The sequence below is a fragment of the Antechinus flavipes genome, chromosome 6 (assembly GCF_016432865.1).
Source record: "Antechinus flavipes isolate AdamAnt ecotype Samford, QLD, Australia chromosome 6, AdamAnt_v2, whole genome shotgun sequence".
In the NCBI taxonomy this organism is placed as follows: Eukaryota; Metazoa; Chordata; class Mammalia; order Dasyuromorphia; family Dasyuridae; genus Antechinus; species Antechinus flavipes.
The window spans coordinates 177,714,192-177,722,135 of NC_067403.1; the positions used below are offsets into that span (position 1 = coordinate 177,714,192).

The 7,944-nt window shown below is 38.7% G+C and overlaps 1 long non-coding RNA gene across 1 annotated transcript; it reads left to right on the top strand.

The window, feature by feature from the left end:
• Window positions 1–1,975: 1,975 nt before the first annotated feature.
• LOC127540245 (uncharacterized) lies at window positions 1,976–6,960 on the top strand. Its single transcript, XR_007948111.1, has 2 exons — window positions 1,976–2,285; window positions 6,887–6,960. It is a non-coding gene; the product is annotated as an uncharacterized LOC127540245 (long non-coding RNA).
• Window positions 6,961–7,944: the final 984 nt, after the last annotated feature.

A 7,944-nucleotide genomic window follows, 5' to 3' on the forward strand; every position in this document is an offset into this window, starting at 1 on the left:
AAAAGTGTTATCCTTCAGTCTGGGTCCATTTTCCCTTCATGTCTCCATGGAAGGGGAATTGGAGTTTCCAGTTGGATATCCCAATTCAAATCCCAGATTTGAATCTAGCTCTACTATTTCTGTGAACTTGAATAAGTCATTTCATCTGTCTATTATTTCTTTGATTTACTTATTTATTATTTTGCCCAGTTACATTCAAAACAAATTTTTTTCAACATCTATTTTAAAAATTTTGGAATTCTAGGTTCTCTTTATCCCTACCCACAACTAAAAAGCCACATGTGAAGTTATGCAAAACATTCCATAAAAGTCAAGTTGTAAAAGAAAACAGATCTCCCATTCTAATAAATATACAAACCCTCAAAAAAAAAAAAAAACTAAGCTAAAGAGAGAGAGAAAGCTTCAATCTTTATTCAGACACAATCAGTCCTTTCTCTGGATATGGATAGGATTTTTCATCATAAGTCCTTCAGAGTTGTCTGCTATTTCATAACTGGTAATAATGACAATTGGCATGTATTTTTTTTTGCAAAGTATTTTACCTATGTCATATTTAAGCTTCCCAAACAGTAGCCCAGTAAGATACTTGGTGAAATAATGGATAAAAGCAGCTAGACAGGGCAATGAATAGAGTCCTGAGTTTGAAGCTTATCTTAAACACTATTCTTGTGTCTCTTTCAGTCTCAGTTTCTTCATCTGTTAAATGGGCATAATAATAGCATCTATTTCTCAGGGTTGTGGAGAGGACCAAATAAGATAGCATAAGTAAAGTACTTTATAAACCGTAAGGCACCATCAGAATTCTTGCTATCATTATTTGGAACTATAGGAATTATTATTTTTTCATTTTATAAATAAAAAACAAACACCTGAATCTGAGAAAGATTAAGTATCTTTCTCAGGTCCTATAATTAGTGTAGATCTGAATCCAAATCCTCCAGAATCAAACTCCGGCAATTATCTAAGTTGCATCTTCAAAATAAATGAGGATGCACCAGGTGATCTATAAGTTTCTCTTCCCTCTAATCTATAAATAGTTAAAATACTCTGAAGCTACAAAAGTTTCTTGAAAACTTTCATCTAAGCTGACTTTTCCCCCCATTTTACATTATCATAGTCTTTTAAAAATAATTTCTTTGGAGTCCCTAGGAGGGACCTAGAAAGTAGATAGAGCACCAGCCCTGAAGCACTAGCCCTGAAGTGAGGAAGACCTGAGTTCAAATTTGACCTCGGACACTTAATAACTCCTAGCTGTGTGACCTGAGCAAGTCACTTAACCTTAATTGCCTCAACAAAAAAACAATAATAATAATAATAATAATTTCTTCCTGTTTCTGCTTTGTTTACCCTATATCACTTTATTGAAATACTTCCTCGATCTTCTGAATTCCTCATATTCATTGCTCATATTCACTCATCACTATTTCTTCACCATTCATGGGCATCCACTTTGTCTCCAGTTTTTTACTGTTGCAAGTTTAGTTTTAATGAGCAACCCATCCAGTGTGGAGTAAAGCTACTGGCTATTAGGAATCCTTCATTAATGAGTAACCAATACCTATGGAGAGTACATTAGCATGCTTGGCTGATGTAAATTCTAGACATCAGAGTAGTTAGGAGGCATGATTCTCTGAGAGGAATGATGATTTGTAATGAAATTATCTTGGAAAGATATTGGAATATTTTTAAACATTTTGTAGCCAGTTCTTATTGATTAAATCCAAGGTGAATAGGAGATTCTTTTTTCTTTCTTTCTTTCTTTTTGAGGGTGCAAATAGTCTTTTTTTATGCATATATATTTATACAATTATCTTGCTGCACAAGAAAAATCAAATCAAACCAAAAAGAAAATAAAATGCAATCAAGCAACAACAGAAAGAGCAAAAGTGCTATGTTGTGAACCACACTCAGTTCCCACAGTCCTCTCTCTGGGTATAAATGGCTCTTTTTATCATAAGATCATGGGAACTTGTTGGAGTACAGGGTCAACTTGAACCTACATTTCCTGCTGACAGGGTCAACTTGAACCTACATCTCCTGCTGAGTGAGGGGAGTATGAGGCCCTTGGAACAGGCATGTGACATGTACACACTTCCTTAGGTTAAGACACTTAGTCATTAAATTCTATATATACAGTTATAAGACACATAGTCATCAAATTCTGTATATAGCCATACCACCATAAAAATTCCACATTTAGTCTTGTGATTAGAACTCGCCGTTACTTAAAGAGTATATAAGTTGTAATATGCCCGGACTGTATAAGCAAGGAAGCAAGCAAGCAAGTAAGGCAAGCAAGCAAGCCTGCCGCACCCTTTCTGCACCATGTAACCGATTCCTGAATAAAGCATCATCTTGACTCCACGGCGCTCGACTCAGTGCAGTTCTTCCTAGTTGGAAGCCGGCGGTACCCCGAAGACCCCAGATAGGTGGGTAAGTAGAGGGCAGATACTCCTCCCACAATAAAGGCACGCCAGGAACCCCACAACTGGCGCCCGAACAGGGACAGGGTATAATCTAACCCTGGACCAGGGACCGGACGTAGATAAGCTCGGGAGCTTATAGGGGAGTAGAGAGACTGCCTCGGCAGAGCGGGCTCTGCCTTCACTGAGTTGCCCCTATTGAGAATAGGGAGGGTAGCTAAAAGGTATGGGAAGTGGGGAGAGTATTCCACTTCTGTTGCCGGAGGAGAGGATGGTGCTTAGTAAGCGCTTATATAAACTTTGTGCTCAAAAGGAATGTAAAATCCCCATAAAAACATGCAGGGAGTTTATAGAGAAGATTTGGGATGTCTGCTCATGGGTCCAACAATCAGGCATAAGAATAGGAAGATGGCATCTAGTGGGTCAGCAAATGGCCGCATATGACTATACACACCCAGGGATCATTGAGATCCCTCCAGTCCAGTCTATCTACCCCCCGCTTCCCAAAGAAGGGACTCCCCCCGTAGAAAGCAATCTCGCATACCCCGTCTTCCCTGCCGCTGAACCTAAACTCCCTGTAAAAAATGAAAAAGAAACTCAGAATGCCCTTAGTGCCTCAGACGTTGGTGAATTAGAAAGCGAGGCTGCAGGGTATATTCCACCTCCTTACAACTTGCCCTTTCTTACTGCCCCGATAATTAATTACCCAAAGCGGTGAGACCCTTGAAGAATAAAAATTCTGAGACAGATATTTTCTGGGACGTTGGAAAATATCTGGGCCTATGTTATGTGTTATATGTTTGTTTAGTGTTGTAACTGTGTAGTCTGTGTGATGTGTGTTCTATGTTCTGTGTGATTTGTCTGTTTTATTGGTTGGAAAAATTTTTTAAATGGAGCTCCATGTTTGTCTGTGTGTGTCTGTGTTAAAAGTTAGCAAACTTGTAAGAGATAAGGATTCAGCCTCTGTGTGCAGGCTTAGCAAATATCAAGAAGCTTGAAAAATCTTTCTCTCTCCCTCTCTCTGTCTCTGGCTGACTGCAGCAGCCTGTGAGACAAAGGGAGAAAAGTGAGAGAAAGGAAGAAAAAGAAATGAAAAAATAGATTGAAAGGGATTTGGAATTTCGGAAAGTTAAAATATGTATATAGAAGACCAGTGTGCTAACATTTAAAGGAAAGAAGTTTGAATGGAATATCTAGGCATTCTCTGTGAAGGCAGAGAAAAGTACTGAATGGGCTTGGAAATTTACAGAAACCCTTTGGATTCTGAAATGGGAAAAGGTGAAACTAACTTCTCTCTGGGGGTGGAGGTCCTGGAAACAGCCCCTAGTCTGTTTTTGCTGATTTAAAAGCTTTGTTAAGTTTAACAACAATGATTAAGAAATTTGGGAATTGGTTGTTTGAAAATTTGCTTGTGATTTTAAAACTTTTAACCTGTTGTACTAATTTTGTAAGTACATGGAATTTAGCTATTTTAAACGGACAGAAAAGGAAAGAGGAATGCAGGCGATTTAGGAAGGACTGATTGGTAGGAACAATTAGAGGTTTGCATGGTTTTAAAAAAGGTGAAAGAAAATCTTTTGGGAGTAGGTGAAGAGGTGGGGGGAGGGAGCCATCCACCTCCACTGTCTTTATAGTAGCATCAGGAGCATCTGATAGGAAAGTTCTTTAAGGAGATTGTTCAAATTGTAGCCAGGGAGAAAGAGAAGGTTGGAAATGGGTGAATTTGGGAAGAAACCTGATATTGGGAAACTGATGGGTTAAATCTTGAAAAGGATCCCCATTAGGAAATTTGAATGAGGAACCTGAGGGAAGTTTTTTCTAGGGGGCAGGAGTGGGGGAAGGGTGGCCATGTGGAATCCTCTCCTCCCCTTACCCCTCTTAAGTATGTTCCTGCCGCTTTTTTCTTATCTGATTACAGCCAGTTCAGCAAACTGATTTTTAAGGACATACTTTTAAGTTAATTGATTGAATATTTGTTTCTTGATACATAAATATTTTCTTGGTTGAGGAATATGGTCATAAATGTGATCCATACTTTGGTCCTAGTATTTCTAAAAGTTTAATTGCTATGATAAAAACCTTCTTGAATTCTTTTATGTGGAATTGGGTGTTTTGTATAAGTTTAAATTGATTGTATTGGGTCATCCTGAGGTTATTTAAAGGGCCTCTGAAAATAATAATTTTTTTCTTTGCCCTTTGAAAATGTTTCTGTTATGGACAATATGCAATTTGGGATATTTTTTCTATGTATTGGGTATTTTAAAAGCCAAATGATTTGTATGTATAATGTTCACTTATGTAACATCTACCCAGATATGATAATTGTTCTAAGTTGTGAACTTATTGAGACGAAATTTCTTTCTGTTATTGCTACAAGGTTATGATAAATAATTGTTTAAGAGTTATCAGAAATTTGATTAATGACATCTGTTATTGGAGGTAAAAAATTTTTGGGCTTAGAATTAATTAGTTAATGCTATTTGGGAGTTTTAAAGCTCCACCCTCTGACAGTTACTGGGACAATTGATTGATAAGCTGTTAAAACTCAACTGCTTATGTTATGTTATAGTTATGTTCTTGCATTTTTCCTTTTGTAACTGATCTCTCTGATCAGAGCAATGGTCAATAGAACTGTTAATGCAATTCAATTATGTTATGCCTTTCTATTTTCAGTCTGGTCATATGTAATCATTGTATCCTAAATGCTTGGGCAACTGAGCATTTCACCTGGTCATCTGTCTGTTACTGGATATTTGTGTTTTATTTCTTTAAGGTTTCTACATAATAAGAGGACAATTAACAGGGGTCTGTGAGACCTCACTGATGTTGCAACTTGGGACTGCACCCGTTTGCTTGGCCTGTAAAGCAAACTCATTTCTTCACATAAGAAACAATTTATTTTGGCCTCCTCATATTCTGCAGCAACCTGATGAACTGAGTCTTTCTATCTGAGACTGATCTAATCTTTATTTGCTAGATTTGTGTTTTTGCTCTAGATTTTGGTCAAATTACAGATATTGGCTTGCTTCTGGAACCTGGATCAGCTTTGATCAGCTTTGATTGTCAGCATGATGCACCCACTCTGCAAGGAATGAGAACCTCCTGTCACTTCACAGCCTGACGCAGCAGTTTTAAATGAGAGCCATGGACTGGACCCTGCATCTACTGTAGTTTGGACTAATATAAGGGACTTTGGGAATGGTTGATGAATGACTGTTAAACCTTGCTTAGATCATCTATTACTGTGTGCTTAAGATTTGGGATGGGATTTGTTAATACTGTGTAACTGTTACTGTTATGTTTGAGGGATTTTTAGGAAATGCTACTGTATTAGTCTATTATGTATAGGGATTTTGATTCACTCTCAGAATTTATATGGGGAATGGTCATTTGATAATTCCTTTCCATGAGAAAAAAAAAAAAAAAAAAAAGGGAGGAAAAGATAGAACATTGGGGAAACTGGTATATATTTTTTCAAAATACCTGAAAGAATGGGAACGCCTAGCTCCTATTCACTTTGCTTTAAGCACTTTTGCCCCACCCCCTATCTCACTAGTTCAGATTGAATTTGGATGCTTTAGTTTTAGAATCCCTTATTTTGTTAAAACCTCAACATCAACGAGCCTGGTGCAGCTTTATGAATGACCCCTGGTACCAAAACTGGTTTTCCACTTCCCCTTGGTTGACAACATTACTCCCCACTATATTGGGTCCTTTTATAGGTTTTCTTTTCCTTATATCATTCGGCCCTTGGATGTTTAGGAAATTGACTACCTTTATAAAGAGTCAAGTTGACTCGGTGGTACAGAAGAATGTCCAGGTCCTTTACCAAAGGCTTCATCCCTCTGACTTAATGGAAAATCTCTTCCTACCTAGTACTCCAAACTCACCGGAACCTCTTTGTTTCACGGATGAGGATTTTCACGTGCCATGGTACAAAAGAATATGCTAAGCCATGTCTGTAAGACCATTGCAGTGCCATGACGGGCAACATTGGAGTAACCCTACCAATGGCGGGACCTGGCATGGCAGGTGCACCTTGGATACAAGGGTTGACTCCGCGACCCAAGCCAGCGCTCAATGGCTAGAAAATTCCTTAGCAACATGTGGCCATTTTCCCGTGATTAAAGAAAAAGGGGGAATTGTTGGAGTACAGGGTCAACTTGAACCTACATTTCCTGCTGACAGGGTCAACTTGAACCTACATCTCCTGCTGAGTGAGGGGAGTATGAGGCCCTTGGAACAGGCATGTGACATGTACACACTTCCTTAGGTTAAGACACTTAGTCATTAAATTCTATATATACAGTTATAAGACACATAGTCATCAAATTCTGTATATAGCCATACCACCATAAAAATTCCACATTTAGTCTTGTGATTAGAACTCGCCGTTACTTAAAGAGTATATAAGTTGTAATATGCCCGGACTGTATAAGCAAGGAAGCAAGCAAGCAAGTAAGGCAAGCAAGCAAGCCTGCCGCACCCTTTCTGCACCATGTAACCGATTCCTGAATAAAGCATCATCTTGACTCCACGGCGCTCGACTCAGTGCAGTTCTTCCTAGTTGGAAGCCGGCGGTACCCCGAAGACCCCAGATAGGTGGGTAAGTAGAGGGCAGATACTCCTCCCACAATAAAGGCACGCCAGGAACCCCACAGGAACTGGTTTGAATCATCTCATTGTTCAAGAGAGCCACGTTCACCAGAGATGATCATCACATAATCTTGCTGTTGCCGTGTATAATGATCTCCTGGTCTTGCTCATTTCACTCAGCATCAGTTCCTGTAAGTCTCTCCAGGCCTCTCTGAAATCATATTGCTGGTCATTTCTTATAGAACAATAATATTTCATAACATTCATATCCCATAACTTATTCAGCCATTCTCCAATTGATGGGCATCCACTCACTTTCCAGTTTCTAGCCACTACAAAGAGGGCTGCCACAAATATTTTTGCATATGTGAGTCCCTTTCCCTCCTTTAAGATCTCTTTGGGATATAATCCCAGTAGAAAAACTGCTGGATCAAAGGGATGCACATTTTGGTAACTCTTTGGGCATAATTCCAGATTGCTCTCCAGAATGGTTGGATGAAGAAGAGATTATTCAACTGGTTGCAGAGGCATTCAAAAAAGGCTGAATCAGACTTGTCTATTTTCTCTTTGATTACTTTGCTCTTGATTTGGATCCTTTGAGAGGTGAGAGACAATGACTGATATGTCCCTGTGAATACAGATCTAAGTTCTTTATCTGTCTCAGCATTTGTTGTTTCCATTTTAGGTGAAGGGTTTAAAAAATTTAAATTCATAAGGTCATGATGGTGTATTAGTGTCCAAACCTTTCGAAGTTTGGGTTTGGCTCCACATCGATACCTTAAGGAATAAGAAATGACTTTGGGCATTATCTTTGGTACCCAGCCCATTTTAGTGAAAATAAAAACTCATCCAGCAGTCTTGGAATATGAGCTTGGTGGAACTAATTTTTATATAGAACAACTGTCATTGTCACAGTCATTCAAAG